The following is a 21173-nucleotide window of genomic DNA, read 5'->3' on the forward strand; positions in this document are numbered from 1 at the left end:
CCACGAGGTCAGGCCCCGCACACTAAATGGGACCCGACATCACAGCAAATGCGAGATGTGCAATTCAGATGCTGCTTGAGTGAGGGAAGGAGTGGGGCTACGTTTCCTTAAACGTCAAGGACCCTTACGTTTCTTCGTTTTCCAAAATCGGTTGTGATGTAGCACGCTGGAAGAATTGGGCGGGGGTGACTTTGGGGCGACTTGACGAGCGGGAGCGGGCTGGACGAAAATAAGTGGAGGAACAAATGATCATAAACAATGTCACAGGAAGTGATGCATGGCAAGACAATGCATGATTTCCAGCACCTTTCACTAAGAATTTAATTCCCTTCGGCAGCTTTGCAGAATATTAGTTTTTGCTACAGGACACTCCAAGGAAGGAATACTTCTAAATTAACTTCAAACAATAAACAGTATCTCTAAAAGAGAATACATGCCTTCCCAATCCCTACAGTTAGCAAAGAGGTACAAGGAAAAAGTAAACCCTGTACAGTAAAGTATTTATTAGTCTATCCTTTCAGCACCAGCACAAAAATGCCCTGATAATCTCACAAGGATTCAGAAAAAAACACATGTAAATGTTGCCATCTTCTGCATCTAAAAGGTATCCCTGAAGCTCAACAGATGTTAATACAAAAAAAAAAATAGAACAAGCGAAGCAGAGCACTGGCGTAACCCCACGTGGAGATGAAAATCAGTGTCTTACTTGCTTCTATAGGACAATGATTAGAGAGGAGGATGAGACAGCTGCGTTTTCCAGTGTCAACTAATGTATACTTATTTTGTATAATAAAAATAATGACAGGGAAAAAACCTCTACTAACAGGTTTCACAGGTTTCACTTCTCGACAAATGAAATAAAAGGCCCATGTGTTAAATTCAGTGATTCGGTTTTAGCGGTTGATTTTATGCAACATGGGTTTCTCTATTTCTGAAAGAAGGGGGAAGCCCAATATAAGGTTGTCATCTAGATTTCCTGTTATGACATCATTCTTAACTACGTCCCTGCTCTATGATGGAGTTTTACATATGCACTTAGCAGGGGTCAAAATTAGAATTCACAAGCTACTAGCGGGGCATAAATGGCCACTGGCCCCCTTAGATCTCCACATGCACACAGCACACCATTTCTTATTCGCCAAGAGTACACTCTAACAGCCCAGTGTCTAATTGTGAGTGAAAATTGTGAGACCTGCACACAAAGATGAAAAAGATGTCATTCAGTTATGATCATTATTCTCAAAGTGCATAACGTCACAGCAGGTGAAATTGTTCTCTATCGCAAAGCGGTTCTGATGATGGAAATGAAAAAGATACCCCAGTTTCTAATAGTTGTTATGTTAAAGGTACTTATATAGCGCACCGTCACCAACGGAATTGGTCCCTAGGCGCTCTCGAGGATCTGTAAATGAGAAGGTGGGATGGGTTAGTAAGGTGAAGAGGGAGTAGGATAGTGAGAGGAGTGGTGTACTGTTGGCAGCTTCAACTCGGTAGACACCGGGTACTGAGCTTTGGTGCGAGTATTGGATCGGTGTCAGTCCACGTGTGCTGTTAGCAAAACTTTGTACTTTTTATTGTTATAGGCAGTGCTCCCCATAAGATTTGAAAGTGGGAGTATTTTACTCACTATGTTTTAAAGTTGGGAGTGAAAAGATTTTTTTGGGAGTACAAATGTAAGTCCAATTCCCAATGGGAGTAGTTATAAGCGAGTAAAAATACATTTTAACTGAAAAACGGAAATGTTTTTGTAATATTTATTTCTTTGCACCTAGTTATTCATGCATATTAAAAGATACATGTTTGCTTCTTCCAATCAGGCAGTTAAAAAAGTAGTTTATTTCTGTGGTACTATGTGTACTACTGCTCCAAACATGTCCATGTAGCTGGGAGGGTGAAAGCAGGGGTGCAAGATTTTCCATGTCCTTTTCCAATTTTTGTTTGGAGTATTTTTACTCCTAATTTAAATTTTTTGGGAGTATTTGCCAATTTCTATGGAGTAAAAGTGGCTGATACACCCCTTGCCTGGAGGGCTGGTTATAGGTGTTTAATTTATTTGGATGCTACCTTTATAATAAGCAAGATCAGTGATTATGTAATTTACATTAATGGCCAAATTACACTTATCTGAGGGTACACAATTTCATCACGTGCCTCTAGTGATGCCATGGAGAACAAGCGAAGGGTAAACAATTATCAGTTGCTCTCAAAGGACCAGAAAAAGAGAACAAAGTGTCATATTAGGCCCCTAGTGGCATTAGAAATAAAGAAAGGGCTAAATAGTGGTTTTCAATCAAGAGCATGGTGGCACAGAGAAAAAAACGATGTTCTTTCTATTCAATCACATAATAGCATCACATCACAGAATAGCGTTGACTTTTGTAAATTGTCAACTATTATGTGTCAACGTTTCTAGTCGTTTAATGTTTTCCTCATATATAATTTTCTTTCTCTCAGGGTTAAGTGATGCAAGAAGATGCCGGGTGCTGGAGATGCTGGCGAGAGAGCGAGACCAAGGCAACTGGCAACTAAATAGGGCCAGCTGCCATGGCTGCTCCTCCCTCTCCCTCGGGCACTTACAGTGCAAGGAACGGCCTGCCCACATGCTGTCATAGCCTACTGCTCACCTGGATATGCCTGCCCGCATTAAATGCAATATTTTCCCTCTCTAGTAGGCAGATTTTCCAACTAGACAAGTGGAACGAGAAGACCAGGATCAAATACGCGCTATGTTAAATGAACACTTTACTACAGTGTGCATCATTTCAAGCTATCCACACATAAGTTTCTTGCCCTCATTTTGAGCAAAAGGGATCGCATAACAAGGGTGCGCACGCAATACACTTCAATAAACGTCCGGTGCCCGCTATATAAATAACAAAATAAATAAATAAAATGTTGACAGCTGAAAGAAGCGCTATATTGAAATTGGGCTGTTACGTTCTGTCTGGGAGTGTTTACTCAGGTGATATAAATCAGATGGGGCGTTGTAAAGTGTGTTTGATCAGACGTTATGAGCTTTCCGTGGCATTGCATCAAAGAACGTTCACCTACCAAACTGGGCCGCCATGGGAGATGTGAAAGAGAGCGCTCTATGAGCTCCTCTTCTCTTCCAATAGCAGCCGATGTTCCAACAACGTTGGATGCCTGCCGGACATGTATCGTGGAGGGGAGTACATGGATTTGCGTGGGAGGGAGCAGGAAGAGAGATGGGCAAAGTACAGGCAGCGTGTGTGCCGAATCACGCAGAAGCAGGATAACAGAATACAGCCTGTGTTCCCACATAGCTGTCAGGCTTGGCAGACATTCCAGAGTGCTAATGCAGAATCAGGAATCCTGTGCTCAAATCCTGGCTTCCCACCTTGACCAAAATATGTGATTGCAAGCAAGGAGAAGAGTCAGGGGCTTCGCTGGTTACTCGCTCCAACATGCCACCTGCTGGTGCACAACGCCTCAGTCTAGGAACATGGGAGATATGACGAAGTCCTGTCAGTCTCTCTCTTGCTCCTCCCATAAAACGGAAATCAGGAACAGTAAGGACTCGGCATCCTGATGGATAACAGCAGGGTTAGAAATTGTCATAGAGCTGGGAGCCACATAAAGACAAGAGACGAGAGCTTGGTTAGCTTGATAGCCACAGCTTCGGGGAGCTACTTTTGACTCCCCAGGTCAACTGGTGCCAGAGAAACATACCTGTATGACATTAACTCAGTGTTTTGAACTAGGTAGAAGAGAGCATTAGAGAACGGCAAGAAAATGGTATTGTTTGTCTCCCTTGTGGAAACCAGATTTGCAACTTGCTATGTACTAGCTCTTCGTTCCCTAGAGGTAGCTCCTGCTAACTTAATGACGTCATATATCCAGGAGCTACTTTTAGCACCGGCTCAACAAACCCTAATTTCGAGCCCCAGAACAGCATCACAAAACTGCCACCCGAGATCAACAAAAGATTGAAAATGAAATATTTCAGTCTAGCATTAAAAACCTTCTGACTGGAGTCTGCATTCCCAAATGCCTCTCCGAGATCAAACTAATAAATGCAGCTCTCCCATCACTTAGCACACCCACATACCGTATTTGCACAAGCCAGACATCTACTTAATAATACCAGGACAACTTTGAAGGGGTTCCAGTCTGCAAGCATCAGTACCTCGGGATTCGGCTGTTCTCCCCTTGTATTCCACTAACACCACAACCACCTCGGCCCTCCTTCTTGCAGAGCCATGTGCAACAAAGCCACCAACATGTTGTATTCCACTAACATCACAACCACCTCGCCCTCCTTCTTGCACAGCCATGTGCAACAAAGCCACCAACATGTTGTATTCCACTAACACCACAACTACCTCGCCCTCCTTCTTGCAGAGCCATGTGCAACAAAGCCACCAACATGTTGTATTCCACTAACACCACAACCACCTCGCCCTCCTTCTTGCAGAGCCATGTGCAACAAAGCCACCACCATGTTGTATTCCACTAACACCACAACCACCTCGCCCTCCTTCTTGCAGAGCCATGTGCAACAAAGCCACCAACATGGAAGAGGTGCACTACCACTTTCCACTAACTTACATCCTGTGAAAACCGCTTTATCTTGCTGCTAGATGCTAAAATTGTGATCACCCAGAAGCTTACGGCGTTGAAGTCTGCTGAAGTCCCTTACTTGAAGGCTACCTTCTACGGGCAAGATTTTTAATCTGAACGCTAGACACACTGACCGTGCATGAGCAAGTGCTTCAAACTCTAAACAGGTTGCAAGGCCAGGCCAGCTAATATCATGAAGCTTAACAAAACCTTGAAAGATTATTAGGCCAGGCCCACTCGCTTTATCCCACTGAAATATAAACGCGGAGGCACTTAAAATACACCATGAGGAAAGGAGGCCTTTGCTAAGCAAAAATGCAGGGTTCATTTGTTTTTCAAAGAATGATCACTAGATTATCAGAAGACAAACCTAGCAAATCAACCTGAAATAATTTATCTAGTGGGAGATTGCAGTCCACTTAATCCGTTTAGTGCCCAATTTAATAGACCCGGGGACACTTCTCTCCATGCTTCCCGGGTAACTTGTCTGGAATGGTTGCACTGGCCCACACCATACCCGTGCCCCCTCTTACACAAAAACCCAGCAAAAGCAGTGCGATTTCTGCCTTACTTTTAAGGTCCTAGGCACACCGCTGGCCAAGCAGGTGTGCTGTCAATTGGCATTAAAACATGTGAAAATACCTGCATCAAGTCTCCTGCAGTGGCGGCACTTTGCCTCACAATCCCAGACAGGTGGCTCACCAGTTTACTCCAAGTGTACAGGGCGCGTATGTGGAATCCGCACACCAGCCATGCCCACGGGGCAACCCCAGGATGCCGTCACTCAGACCTTCTGGCATCAAGCAGCACAGTGGCACCTAAATCCCCGCATGAACAGGGACTGAAAGAAGCATCTGAAAGAAAGGTTGCTGGCCTGACCCAGGGCCTGAACCTGTAACTGGGCTTTCCACCATGGATTACACTATACATCCATGGATTAGACTATACATATGGGCAGGTTGCCAGCACTACGCAATTTCACGAACATGAATTGTCACCAGCCAGTGGTGAGAGCAAGTTATGTGGATTGTAAATTTAACAGGTCACAAAAATCTAATCTAAAAACTAGATGTCCAATCTTGACTACACAAGGACCAGCGGAAGTGTTACAAATAAATAAAAGACACAATTCCACGATGGATGTTGACATCAAACTAAATCCTGGACAAGCCGGATGGGTGCTAAGCACAACCTGGTCTTTGTGAAACACTTACTCTATTGGAATCATAGGAGGAAAATAAATGCAATGTGCGAATACTCTGAGCTGAGGTAACAGCAGGGTGCCAAACTGCCACTCACCGGATGCTGTTAGATCCTGCTGTGTGTAGCGAAGTACCTGGTAATCCGTTTGGCATTGAATGGCAGGCACAGGTCAATGAGCCTCCTAAGAGAATGCAATAACAAACCTGCTGTAATCCTTACTGGGAAGCGACAGGCAGGATGGTCTTGTCAGGTCAACCGAATCTATTGCATTCTCTTTCCGGCAAATGAGCAGCAAGCTTGAAATCGTGTCTTCACCCCAGAAACCTTTCTCTGCGACAGCAGGCAGCTCACAAGAAGGAGATAGGACACGAAATGGCTAGAAACGCATTGCAGGGGGAGTGCTCTTATTGGAGGGCAAATGCCTGTTCCCGCTTTGGGTCCAGGATCACCCAAAGAATGTGAGCTACTTTCCAGTTATGGGGCCTCCAATGCCTTCTGATATCGGGCACTCAAGGGCAGGTGGCCTAATAGTGGTGAATGGAGGCATTGGCGCGATCACAGTGGCCCGAGGGCTATTGCAGAACATGTTGAACATCTGACAATACAGGGAGTGAATCTCAAGTGACATCCTTAAAAACTCGATGTGAGGCTCCCAGATGGATAGTTGGAAATATCCATCATTGGGATCAATGGTACAATGCCAGTCCTATTGCTTCAGTACTGTAACGCCCCGGGAGGACTAAATACAGAACCGTTGGCTGTCCAAGAAGGTACGCAGAACTGCATATCGGTATTCCAATGCAAAGAAATAAGAATAGAAAACCTGATGACTGTTGTTCATGGTAACCAGGTCCATAGAATCCAGCTCCGAGTTTCAGGATTACCAAAAGGAGATTTGGAGAGACCTACATGATCATAAGGAGGGAACATAGGTTGGAAGGGGAAGATGAAGGAACTCGAAACGTTGAACCACCGCAGAAAGGGGTCAATGGATCTTCTCCAATAGACTTCCAGACTTTCCGGCGACCTGTAACTTCACACCCATCTCCCACTGTTAGACTGGCATGCTCCTCAAACGCCGGTGGTTCTGTTAGTCTCGATAGGCAGAAGTTGTGGCAAAGAAGCAGCCCTTTCCTTCTTCCTCCTCTTGGCACATGTGTGTTGATCCTGTGGATTGCTCCGAATTAAGATGGCACAAAGCCCTTCATGAATTCTGGCCTACTATTGGTGGGGCCCTGAATGGAGTTGGCCAGAGGGAGGAGGGTCTATACATTACAGAAAGTGGGTTCACAGTCTGAGCAATCTGTTATAGACAGCACACATCTAATTATCAAAAGAAATGTCAATATATTTCTGTATTTCCTATGGAGTAAAGCTAGCCTGTTTACATCTACACCAGCTTTGCATCACTCAAAGACGTTTCCAAATGTCTGAGAGGCGAGATCAAGTATAATAGGACTGTTCACTTCCCACCATAGAGCATGAGGCCAACACAACCGAATGAGGTGTTTGATGTAGCAAAATGAAAGACTGGATTGCACTAAGCTGGGATCTGGGAGGAGAACCAACATTGATTATCTGGTAGAGTCCTGTATTAATTTTTAAGGTAAATACAGGATGGGGGTGGCGGGGCAGGGGTTCCAAGGCTACTTAGCCTTCTCATAGGCCAGGAACGTGGCCAGAACCTCTGTCTGAAGTGGGCGGGAGGGCTCGCACTTTTAGCACAATCCAGAACATTGTACTATCCAGTGATGAATAAAGAAAATGTGTCCAAGATGAAGTGTAACACTAAAGATCAATAAAATGATTAGATTTGAAATTATAGCCAAGGTCCCCCATCGGCATCTCTTACATATGCACAGGCATAGATGTCCGCATACTAGTTGGTTGAGACTTTATTTGGGACGTAGCTGTTCTAGAAGAGGAAACTTGAAAATGCAGTTGTGCCAGGTAAAGAAAAGTGACAGAAATATTGGTCATCTCCATATAGAAGTGGAACAGGAGTTCTGGCAGGTGAGAATTAGTGGCACAAACGGGGAATGCATGGCTACTGCAGTGACCTCGAAAAGGTTGATTCTGGTGAAGCATCAGCTTGAAGGCAGGAGTACAGTGATAAGAAAGAAAGACAAATTGTGACCCACCTGCATCTATGTGGTCCCACCTTAAACCGGTTAATGTGGGACCTAAAAGAGTTCCTGAACCAAGTATAAATAAACCAACACGTTTATCCTTGGGAGGCTGAGGACCCACACTGAAAACCAGGGTTAGAAATTGGGGGGATGTGGGAGCTATTTAGCTCCTGCTTGTAGCCTACAAGAGCCTATTAGCTTGACACCAACTACCAGGAGCTACGTTTGGCTCCCCAGGCCAACTGATGCAGAACAAACACACCTATGTGAATGTAACTTATAAATACACATTAAGATACAACTATAAAACATTTAAAGCATAAGGGATCACACATAATGGACACAATTATATTTGTGCATTGTATGTGGAAGTTAGATTGGTGGAACTCTATTCACCAGCTCCTTGACCTGCCTGGTTGCTCCTGGTCAATGGTTAATGCTAAATAGCTAGTAGCTGCTTTTAGCTCCTGCTTATCCAATATTAATTTCGATCCCTGGAAACCAATAAACAATAATCGTGGAACGGGGAAACAGACCTAGCCAAGCAACAGTTTTCTGAGAATTAGGAAGCTAAAACAAGCCCCGGAGTAATTCCATGAAAGAAGCTACTGGCAACCACGTCTTCAACCTTGATCGTACATCTACACATCAAAGACGACCAGTGCAAAAGTCACCTTTTATTCGTTTCCACCCATACATCCAAAGTCTCCTGGAGCGTCTGTCCTGAGAATATAGAGAGGGGCAAAAAAAGATATGGCGATATCTGTTGGGGCTCATTTGAATCAAAAAGGGCCAGGGCTTCAAAGTCTACACAGTTCTAGCACTAGGCAATACAGCATTCCCACCCACCCCCAAAACATCCTGGCTCTACACAAGAACCTCAATGCTTAATGCCTCAAATATACAAGCAAATCATTCTGCCTGATCATATATTATATATCAGAACCCAAACACACCTTGCTACAAGCCAAACAGCAAGCTGATCAAAGCTAAATCTGAATTCTCCCACTCAGCAACCATTGCAGAAATTATTATCTATTAGCAATTGCACACGCCTTGTGTCTATTTCTAAGGGTCTCACTCCACCCCCGCGATTGCCCGCCTCACGGTCGTTAGCGACCGGACCCCTCACTGATCGGGCCTTCGCTCACCTGGGGCCTCCGTGGAGCAGGGGGTTGCTGGTGGGTGTCCGCTGCTCGTTGCCCGGCTCCGACCTTCCGATGTGGCTTTTACCTTTCAGTCAGTGTTCTTGGAGCGATCCGCCCAGATCGGCAGCGCAGCGCACTGAAGGTGCCCAACTGCTAACAACCCCTTCCAGGATCCGTACCGGTTCGGCTAGGGTTATGTTGTTGCAGCGCATGCTGATCACTTCAGAACAGCACACCTCTTCGTCAGTTCCTCGCCACGTCACCGCTGCCCGCCGCAGCCAACATCCTCGTCGCCAATGTAGCGAAGTGGGTCTTTAACATACCGAGACCGAAGCCTTCTTTATGTCAAGCACCTTTTATTGATTTCTAGTGTCTTCGGTATTTAGTTTACAGCTTAAGATAATTCGGAGATATGAACACCCACCAGCCCCATCATCTGATGTTCCTCTCTCACACTCCTACAACCGTCTGTTCCTCGAGTCCTCTCACTGTATCATTCCAGACCTCTGAGCATTCTATACCATGACATCACAGCCAGTCATACTAAGTGCAGTGTACTATTCAGTATATCATTAAAGTATGTTTGTCTTTATAAATACACACTTCAGATCATTACACACACTGGCCATAGGGCTGTAGCTCACCCTCACACATTCCCCATAGTAGAAAGCCTCATGTCAGAGACCACATCTCAGCAACACTTCAACCAACAGCCACAAAAGCTCAGCAGCCTAACCACAATGGCCAAAGCATATATGCCCTACACAATGAAAGATATCTTGATAACTGAATCCTTAGAAGGCCTCTCCTGTGATTTCCCTCCAACTCCCACAAATTGGTTCTCTTTCAGTCTCTTACATAACCTACTTTGAACCAATAATTACCAAATTGAAAATTAATCATAGAATCTGAAATTTGAATGACTGCCCACGCACAAATAATATAGTGCTGGTAGGCATTAATCTCTAAGGAGGAATCATTCTTCAGCATTCTGACAACTCTCAGCCACCTCACACTTAAGGCAATACTTGGCTTTGTAATCACATCCCACTCCTGGGTTTATGCAATCATACGTCTCTCTTGGTCAGATTACATTGGCATGTAATTATCAACCCTACACACAAAAAACCATCGTACACACAGAGACCTAGCAAGCTTCTCACCAGGTCCTTTAAAACCCGGACTACGCACCTACGATAAAAAAACCCTTAACTCCATGGGGCACACCATCTCTAACCAATTTAAGACATCAATCCTTTACAGATAACCACACAATGGAGCACAACAGCATCGGACATCCACAATACACTCAAAAGCCTAAATTAAGCAAACAAGACAAACTATGGGGGTGTCCTGCTCAGGTTTTTCCCACTGTAAAGTCCTCAAATCACACGGCAAGAGAACACATTTTCATGCAGAAATACAATCTATACCTCTAAATCATCATTAGGGAGAAGTTCTAAGGAAAACGCTTTTCAAAGTAGTTCATTGCACCAAGCCCCATATGAAAACTCCACTTGGAAAAATGTCAAGAATTTATTTTTTGTCAACAAAATATTTCTCTTTGATGCATCAGAACAAGGATCTAAATGGTCAACACAAACTTCTTCTACATCCTTTATTTTTATTTTATTTTTTTATTTTATGTGATACAGCTGTAAAAACGGACTTTCAAATAGAAAAACGAATATACCATACAGTAATGCAATAATACATCAAAATATACACATAAAAATAAAACCAAAAATGTCCATATTAACAAAGAAAATATAAAATTACATTAAATTAGTTCTAAAACATCGAATCAATTACACATTGTGAGAGAAAATATTTCAATAAATGCTAACCTCTAACGACCTACAGTACACAACATCAATGTATCCCTCAAAGCCACTTCTTACAAGGAAAAAATCAGGTATCAGACGTCATACATTGGAACATTCAAGTCAACACTATTACACTTGTGCTACATGCTGGCAATGTTGTAGTGAGAATACTATAAGTGACTTGAGACACAAGTAACAATTCAACGTCAGAAGAATTCCTACAGGTAAACCATCTCAAACAGAAAAGGAAAGGCTTTCTAATAATAGTGTCAGGACAGAGAAGCCAATACATCTGGTAAATGGGTCTGCTGCCCAAACTCCTGGTTCGAAGTCCTTTTACCCTTTCTAAAGTACAAGATGTCAGGGTTGTCGCACCCTGGAAACGCCCTTACGTATAAGGGTATTTGAAATGGCCCAACACATATTTATTAACCTTGGAAGTTGCTCAAGAAGATTACATTTATTTCTGAGATCTATAGCTGTATAACACACTTACCAGAGCAGGACTGTGGGATTATCCCTTACCACTCATGTCCTAGTGGATACCTTCTCAATTATACAAAAAAGAATCCTCGTCTACCCCCAATGCCTCCATGATCCCCTCCCCTCTCCACTCCTGACTGGGTCCTTGTCAGACTACAAGAAATATAACTTTCAGCCAAAAGTTGTGTTCCCAAGATTGAGCCCAATACAGACTCATCATTTTCTCAGGAACTGCAGTCCCTGCCTGGCTCCCTGTAGTCCCTGCCTGGAACGGTAGCAATGCTACACACACTCTCTCACACACTAGTGGTCTCAAGATTACCACTGGGATCAGTGCTACAGCCCACAGCAGGCCAATCAAAGGGCTGTTCCCTCTAAGTATTCAATTGCCTTTGCCGGCTTCTGGGTTATAGACCCCAGCAGACTCTTGGCAACAGTCTCCACTAGAAGAATAATTTGTCCTGGTGACTATGCGAAGTGGTTCATCCACCTAGTTTGCTCTATTCTTGCTACTCTCTCTGATAACACACCTACTCTCAGGAAAGCCACTCAAGCGCCCTCATTGCTGGTTTCCCGCCTCTTTCTGATTTTGCTTTACTGGATTGGGCTGCTTCAGAAATGTCTGTGATTGGCTATGGCCTTTCCTCCTTACCCTTGCCTAACACCTCCCCATGTGTGTCCCCTCTCCCTTTTACCGAATCCAGATGTGCGCTGCCCACATGCCTGTGCTCTTCCGTTGTTTGCTTGTATTCTCTGTGGGGTGAGTTCATCAATTCGTCGGCTGCCATTTTGGAGTCCGGCAAGATGATCATGGTGGCCGGCCACGCCCACGTTGTCGTTCCGTGTTGCCATTAGTAGAGTTTATACTTTGCTTTCCTTGTTTCGCACGCAAATACTCTGCTTGATTTCCGAAGTTCTTCTCCATATCCCCATCTGTGCTTCACTCCCAATCTTCCTGCTTTTGATGTATGCCTCTAAGACTGCTACTGCCTCTGGGAAAATCTGCTGACTGCATCCATGCTCCCTGGATAGCTTGTGTCTCTCACTACTCCTTTCGTGTGCCAATATGTTATGTGCTTCTCCCCAATGACATTTTACACCCCAGAGGTTCCTTTATGTGAAACCTGTCTCTGACGCCCATAAATAAATGTCATGGTGGGCTACCAAGGGAATGTTTTCCTGATAGGCTGGATGTCGATTTGAGGAAGTGTGGCTGGCTGGGCCCTGTGGAGGGATGAGAGCAAAATAAATGGCTACTTCCATAAACGAGCCATGCTTGTGCACTCCGAATAGCACCCACAACGTTTGCAGCGTTCCACTTGGCTTTAATACGAACTATTTTAAATTAAATATCCAATTTATATCAATTTATATGCTTTTTAATCCATAGTAACACAACGTGGTTCTGGTGTAACTGGCCCCTTTCAAGTGCTGAAAAAACACACATTTCGAAACCTAACCTGTTTTGGGTGTGTACTTGATTAATTCTAAACTGTCAAAGGCTGAACAAGAAGCATTCACAAAACTGTCTGCTCTAGGACACGTTCGGCACAGAAATCTTCTATTCCTTAGGGACAATGATTGAGCAGTATCCATCTGTCTGGGGATACTACACGATGCTGTCAATTTATAGATCAAAAAGCAATGACTGTGGAAGATTATGGTGCTGACACCTGGGGTGAGATTACATCCCCTAAGGGCCTGATGGAGAATATTGTTTTACAGAAAGATCTCAGTGTCCCCGTGTCAACATATGTTATGTTAATGTTAAAGGATATTTGTACCGTGCACTATCACCACCAAAGTGGTCCCCTGGCGGCTCTGAAAAAAGAGGGAAGGAGTGGGGGGGTAAGTTAGTGGGGATACACTGGAAAAGTGCAAGAGAGCAGTGATGTGCTGTTGGCAGCCTCAGCTCGGTGGGTCTGTTGGCTAGGCTTGGGGTGTTTTATGGTCAGTAGTCGTTGTGTGCTGTTGTGCAAGTCTATGTGTGGTTTGTTTTGTTGTTGCAGTGTAGTGACGTTTGTGCGGATTGCTGTGTTGTACACTTGTGGTTGTGTTTGGTTAGAGTTTGAGCGGTGTATGCCGAGGGGTGGAATTGTTAGTGGATCGGTTAATTGGCATTGCTGTCCTTGAAGTTATGTCTAGGTGTGAGGCCCGCTATCATTCACTATTCCATCTGAGTGTGGCACTTGCTAATCTTCAATATCCTATCTAGATGTGTGGCAGGCTAGTGATCACGATTCCATCTAAGTGAGGCCATTAGTAACATTCACAGTTTCATTTAAGTGTGGCGTATGCCAACATTCACATTGCTATCTAGATGCGACGCAGGCTAAAGCTAGGAATTCCACCTAATTGTGGCACATGCTAACAATCACATTTCTATCTAGATCTAGGCATAAGAATATAACAATATGTATCATGACCTTAATCAGCCATACCTAGAAGACATGCCTGCGATCAAACCACTGGATATATGGGCTCAGGCATGTTACTAAGAAGAGGAAAGATCTCATTTACCTTTATTCCGATCCAACAATAAATGCCATTATACACAGTGGGTTATAAACTAAAGACCTGTTTTTAATAGGACTGCACCTTGGGAAACTACCACTCAAGATATACGTTAGCTGCTGGTCATCAACTGTGAATTCAGATAAAACATGCTCATGTGGGTCAGTGGAGAATGAAACACTTTTACATTTAATTTATCCTGTACGTTATACAGGCGACAGAAGAAAATACATGTAACTCCACTGTTGAAAAATAAGGGATTCATAGAATGTACAAACAATAAGCAATGCTAGTGAATCATCAGCTTTGTGCATAAGAAGACGCTCTTATCTTGGAATTGCACTAATGATTTAAAATGTTAAGTTACCTATGCTGCTTTGTCATTTTATAATAGGTTTGCTTTTATGGAAGACTTTCTTTTACTGAAATAAAGAGACTTCACTTGGCTATCCTCCTAATAAAGTGTATCGTGTATCATTTCCTGTGCAACGTCTAAACATAAACAAAAGACTAGAAGTTCAGGAAACGGAATGTATGAATCACGGACACAGAAAATGGACTCCACATTGCTATTCTCAAGCAAAAACAGAGCAGTGAAATAATCAACTTCACTGCTTATTAAAATATATATTTTAAACAAATCTATGTGAATTAGTCTGTTTGTTCATTCCAACTGGAAACTTTGATTTGAGATAACCTATCCAATAGAGTTCCCATATTAGTAATTGCTGTTCCCGATCTCACAGATGAGGATGTATTTTACTGAAATCTAAGATGGTGTCCGAAGCCTTTATAAGGTTGGTGTCCCTCATCACATGACAAGCGTCCGCCACCGAGATGGAGATATGGCAAAGCTTAAAGCCCCATGACCAATCAGATAGAAGGAGGGAAAACCCCCATGAATCACCTAATAGGATTTGAGGCAATGGGCATAAAAAGGAAGAACCATGCATTCAGAAGGGGACAGGTGGCAGACAAACTAAATATTCTTTCCCTCAAGACTACCTTTAGGAATACTTTGCTCATGACAAAGACATGGGCTCACTGTAACGCCACCTTGCCCAACAATCGGAGACATGGAATACACTCTCAATAGAAAAAAGGCCTGTGTGGAAACGCTTGACTGGAGAGAAATGTAAGTGGTCGGTATGAGTATCTAAAGAACGTTAGTATCCAGAAGAGCAAGAGATTGTACATGAGCCTTTGAGAAACAGTGCTGGATCATAAGAAATTAAGCGGTGGAAGGCAATCCCTAGGGGCTATCTCAACACCAAAAAGGGAAAAGAGGTTGAAGTGTGGGCTTTGAAACCTTACGAATCCTGATAGGAAACTGAGAGTGTGGAGCCAAGCCTTTGAAATGCTATGAATCCTGGCAAACTTTACAGTCTTAGTCTCATGTCTGAGGCCCTATATCTGAATAGCCGGCTGGCTGGTTTGCATGATAGCAAGTGTCAGGATTTGGGGTCTATGGTAAAGACGATACAGGCTTTCTTAATTTGGCGAGCTGTGGTGTGATCAGTTGTTTATAGATGGATAAAAAGTACAGAGAAAGTTACATTAGAAAGTGGCTGCTTGAATCCACTCCTTGATATCCTCCTTTCCAGGTAATATCAATCACTATAAACTATTTAGAGAAATATATTTCCAAATAATTGCAGTACATAATAGATTAAAGATATATTAGACTCCATTAAAATACAGTTTGATATTAAAAGAGGTGAAATTAATGAAAATGATCGCCTATTATTACGATCTGTCAAATAAAAAAAAACTTGCTCATCATGTCAGCAAGCATAGGATGTTGTGTCTATGCGTGGTCTACCAATTCGTAAGGCTTGTCTAGTGAAATTCTGCAGGGCTAGTGCCCCACTTTTGTAAGGTATCACTAGAAAAAAGGGGAGTGACACTGTTTAAAATCCTTTTTCCTCAGAACAGGAAGCCGAATACTTGCATGTGTTCAACTATAAAACGACGAAAACAGCAGGGAATGCATGAGAGGTGCCACACAGAAGAATCGTCGGTTTCCCTTGCCATTTATCTGCTACTTAGCAATCAGTATTTTATTTAGATCTTGTTTGGACAAGATGCCCCTTCACTTTTGACTAACCTCTATGCCAAGTGATTCAACTGGAAATAGCTTTGCAATGTGGGTTTATCGAGTTCCACGAATGCGCTCTCTATAACCATATACATTTTCTTTAAACTACTTTTGGCCCCGTTGATACTGTAATCACACCTGGGTTCCAATCGCCCAACCCCAAAATAGTTCACCAACTTTGTAGCCATTTCATTTTGTGTGATTATAGCGCAGCTTTCAGGTCCGAGGTCAGCTCTTTGTTAAGGAACGCATGGTCAGTCCTCCAGATGGACAGCCATAATAACATCTGTCCACATCTGGCTGTGACCACCAGATCCTGACACCCCAGTTATTCATACACAGCAAATGTGCAGCCAATGTAGACATGCTCTGTGGAAGGTTCAAAGTATTTTTCTAATAATGTCCCACACTCTGAAGTAATTCATACATAATCATTGCCCCTGCAAACACACGTCCCATATAGGATAGTGCTCATTGACTTTGAGGAGCCATTCCTGAGCATTATTTCAGCCGAGAGATTGCCACAAAGACCTTTCGTATCTCATAAGCACTGCATTATTTTGTCGCCGGAGCTTTCCAGTGCTGTTACCAATTCAATTGGTCATTGATAGTAATCCCAGTAGGTTTGAAATTGTCCATCCATTCGAATTATGAACTTCCCACAGACATTCGATGGAGTAGGGGGTCTTACATGTATTCGGTAAATACATAACATTAGATCTGGTGGCATTTACTCCAAAATGACAACCGTGCATATAACTTGTGTATGTATTCTGAGATGTCTGTAATGCAATTGGCGTAGGGGCCGCTGGAAACATATCATCAACTTAGCGCAGAACACGGATCAGTGTTTTTCCTACTCTGGGTACATGAGGAGTGGCTTCCTCTAGTTCTCTCAGCTGGCCATTGGCGTGCATGTTAGAAAATAGTGGAGGGGGAACACAGCCATGACTCTGGCTGGTTGTTGCATGGAAAAATCGATTATAATTTCAAATAAAGTCAGTCTGCATGGCTTGCAGTTTTGATATAATTAGGAGCTAATACCCCTAAACTGCCAAAGAGCTTAACGTACATTTTTTCTATCCTTACTCTCGAGGGTCTGGGAGAGGTTCACAAAGACCCACCACAATGCACCTGTCCAGACTCTTCATTTGTATCCATTATGCGGCACAGAATTAAGGATTTGCTCAATAGTGTCCATCCCTTCACAGACGCCATATTGTTTACTGGACAAGGTTTTCTAGGCACCAACCTATTCCTAAAGTCCAGTATAAATAATTCTTCCAAAAGACTTCACAGACACTAACAAGGAGAGAGAGAGAAACCAGACAGTAAAATCCAGCACCCATCCGGTCACCCTTCTTGAAAAGTGGTAATACAACTACATGTCTCCAACTGCATGGCATGCTTCAGCATTAACAACTGCATTCATAACATTCGCCAAGATGGGAGCCACATAGATACGTCTGATTCGCACAAGTATATTGCTATCGTGACAGAGCCAGCTGCTCCATTATCTGAGAATGATTAAGTTGCTTCTGCCACCTCAGAAGGCCCTGAGTAATGATCTCTGTGGTGTGTTCTGCAAACTCCCAGTGAGGATAGTTGGACACATTGTCTTTCTAGCAAAGCAGATAGTGTGCACTGCACACCTCTGTTTATGGTGAGTAGACTCAGTGCTAGTTGAAATTATAGGTCTGTAGGTGAAAGGTTTAGAGTCTTAAGGTGCAAGGTAGAATAGAAAGGTCCTGGCACATGGACTGTCAAAATATGCGAAGCAAGTAGATAAAGTTCCCACCATGGGGGAACTCCCGTCCCCTGGACACTCTCAATAGCTGGAGACAGCCACGTATTCAAGAACAAGGTATTGATTAGCTCAATTGAAGTTAAATATAAATTAAGTCAAGTAAGGCAGTTTCAATACATAAAGTAATAATCTATCTCCATGTATGTTAAGAACAAAACGTTTTTGTCCACGAGGTACTGTTGTTTTCAACAATTCTTCTTTTAATCAGATGCCCAACGCTTTTCATCTGGGGTTCATATAACTGTGACATGTCAAAGAAAAATAATAAACAACGTGTAAGTCTCTTGGTTTGTATCAATCATCTACATTGATATTTAATAGTAGTCAAAGCTTGATAAATCACCTTGGGGAAACGATGTTGCAAAGGAATCTGGCGTCAAAGTCTAAAAGATCTCACGGAGCTGATACGTGGAGCTACAAAGGAAAATAAGAAGGAGCTGTTGTCAAGATGTCCATGTTATGTGTTATATGTCAAAAACACAGTTTGACATGAAAATCGTGCTCTATCACCTATCAATGTAGATGATTGATACAAACCAAGAGACTTACACATTGTTTATTATTTTTCTTTGACATGTCACAGTTATATGAACCCCTGATGAAGAGCATGCCTGCTCGAAAGGCATTGGGCATCTGGTTGAAAGAAGAATTGGTGAAAACAACAGTACCTCGTGGACAAAAACTTTTGTTCTTAATATAGATGGAGATAGGATTAATCATGTATTATTACTTTGTTATGTATTGAAACGGCCTTACTTGATAACCAGCTTAATTTATATTTAACTTCAATTGAACTAATCAATACCGTGTTCTTGAATACGTGGCTGTCTCCAGCTATTGAGAGTGTCCAGGGGACGGGAGTTCCCCCATGGTGGGAACTTTATCTACTTGCTTCACATTGCCATTCTAGACAGCAGAGACATGCCCCACCTGTGCGTTTGGATTAATTAACACAGGTAAGGGCCTCCACACATTTAGCCCCTTCCATTGGATGTGCAGTTTATCTGTGTCTGCTGACTGTGCCCCGCACGCCCTCCTTACGAAGGCCAGATTGAATGTACTACTTGTGGGGGCAGTCATACAGACTTGACACAGAGACAGTGCAGGGGCACAGATAACAAATATATGCGTGGCAGCTTTGAGACCTCGTCCCATTTTATTCTGCTATGCCCATTATTTGAGGATTTGCAGGCAGAACTCTTATTGAATAGCCTGCGAGAGTGGGATAAGGTCATGTCAAATGGAAATGTTGTTTTTGTTAACTTCAAGGAAGCCCGGGAAGCTATTTGCCCTAGTATGTTACCTAGAGAAAGCATTGTGGAGATGCTCCATTTGATGGCAAATCAGGTTGGGTCCGTCTGAGTGGATATAAGTAAGTGTACTTGCAAGTCTGTATCACTGAGAGAGATGACGCCTGATATAATTGAGGGAACTGCTGCTTGATGCAGACATAATACCTGCATGTAAATACCATATATGGCATACTTCCGCCACAATTGTTTAACTGTTTGTATACTGTAACCTTGTAACTTGTCCTTTAAGCGCCCATTTACCCCTGGGTCTGGAGCGCTATACTAAATAAAATAAACAAACAAACATATCTTATTATGACTCAATTGATGGGCAGAGCGTGGGTGGCTGTGCTTAATCAAATCTGTGCATTTAACTGTGGACTGCTGCTCTTACACAGTGCCTATTGACGCCAACCAGAAGTGTCAGCCCACTCTTCATAATCTTATTATGGTGCGTGTTCTAGACTGTGATTTTTCTGTATTATAAGCATGTGTGCATATGCATTTTGTGATTTAAGAAATGTGGTAACTGCGATGGTTTTATGGATGTAAAGATCCGAAATGAACTACGTGATTGATTAGGATTAATGCTGGTGGCACTGGCATTACTCTTCGCCGTGCATCAGCTCTTTGGCCACTAAATCTCAAAACAGCAGGCAGTCTTTCTTGCTTGGTATAACTCTTAGCAAGATGTTCCTTGCGATTGGGACTTTCCTTCTCTTAAGGCAAATGTATACTCCCATGCTTTGGCTTGCATGTTTGCCTTAACTAAGGGTAGAGCTTTCAGAGCAAGTCATCACTTCTTTTTAGCCCACTACAATGCTCTTGCCGGGTGCTGCTTGATTCCCCACAGGGAGCAATCAGATGGGGGAGTGCTTTATTAATCAGAGCTATGAACGTTCACAAAAGCCCAGGTTGTCCATGTCTTCTTGAACTCTAGGGGAGTGCCCTCGATTACCCATGGTTAAATGGACCACTCACAGACAAGATATAACCCCCAACAGGAACATAAAGTGAATAATCTGATTAAAAGCATAATGTTCTATTGAATGTTCTGCCACAATAGCAGTCCAGAATATGGAATTATATCAAAAAGCGACTGCATCTTCATATACATATTAAAAAGGACAATCTATCTCTCCGAAATTGCTACAGTGTAACACCAAACGTATTATAAAATGATGTGCCTCAAATTCAATTATCCCTTTTGGGCCAGAGTAGAGACAATACATAAAGGTATGTATTGATGTACTGTTAGCATCCGGGTAAACAGTACATATTCTGCAATATTTACCAGATGTTCCTGTAAAAGAACAATCCCCACTATGTATTATTCGCCGGGACGAATGGGCGCTTCCATTACCAAAACAAGGTTAGTCCAGCATATCAACTGCAACAAGGTGGATCTACCCTGATCTGCATATTAGTGACACACAAGACAGTATAACCAGCTGATCCATTCAAACTGGAATTCAAGCAAATGGGGGGATTCGGCTAAATGGAGTATATTCAGGGTGGCGAATTTTAAACAAATGGGGACTTTTAATACGGGGCTACAACATTACAAGGGAAACTGACCATTTTAAAAACTACAAAATAAAAAATAGAATATGTGCCCGTTTAAATGCCCCCATCCAAATGCATAGCACAAGCTTTGCAGGGCTGTATCCCATCTTGAAAGAGCTTAGAACTAGGGTACAATGCATAAAGCGAGGCGAATACCTGTCTCTCATTGTGATCCCGGGCAGCTGATATGGATGGAGAACAGATTGGTGCGTCCTCTAAGTCTGTCCGGGTGAAAACCTTCCTCGGGCTCCAGTTGGTGCATGGATTCCTGGAACAAAGGACGCCGCGGCAGTTGACGGGCGGGCGCTTGGACCCGATGGAGTATCCCTCGGCAGGTGGAGAAAAGGGTGGTAGATGGGCAAAAATGGCCGACTTCCCCGTCGGCTCCCGTGAGGTCCTAAAGCCCCCCATATCACCAGCATCTGCTCTCCATTGTTTCTATCGGTCGCCAGAGCTCCACGCCCACGAATGTAAATATGTGTTTTGGGTGGCTGAGTGGTTAGACGGTTACATTTATGCAGATGCT

At 43.2% G+C, this 21173-nt stretch overlaps 1 protein-coding gene across 1 annotated transcript in view; it reads right to left on the reverse strand.

Annotated features, from left to right (window-relative positions):
* The window catches only part of LOC138453672 (adult enhancer factor 1-like), a 44661-nt gene extending 23725 nt beyond the window's left edge, over positions 1-20936 (reverse strand). The window contains exon 1 of the mRNA XM_069606723.1: positions 20804-20936. The gene's annotated coding sequence lies outside the window, so the exon portion shown is untranslated. The remainder of the gene's footprint in view (positions 1-20803) is intronic.
* Positions 20937-21173: the final 237 nt, after the last annotated feature.

Source organism: Ambystoma mexicanum, chromosome 1p (genome assembly GCF_040938575.1).
Source record: "Ambystoma mexicanum isolate Mex_15411 chromosome 1p, UKY_AmexF1_1, whole genome shotgun sequence".
Classification (NCBI taxonomy): domain Eukaryota; kingdom Metazoa; phylum Chordata; class Amphibia; order Caudata; family Ambystomatidae; genus Ambystoma; species Ambystoma mexicanum.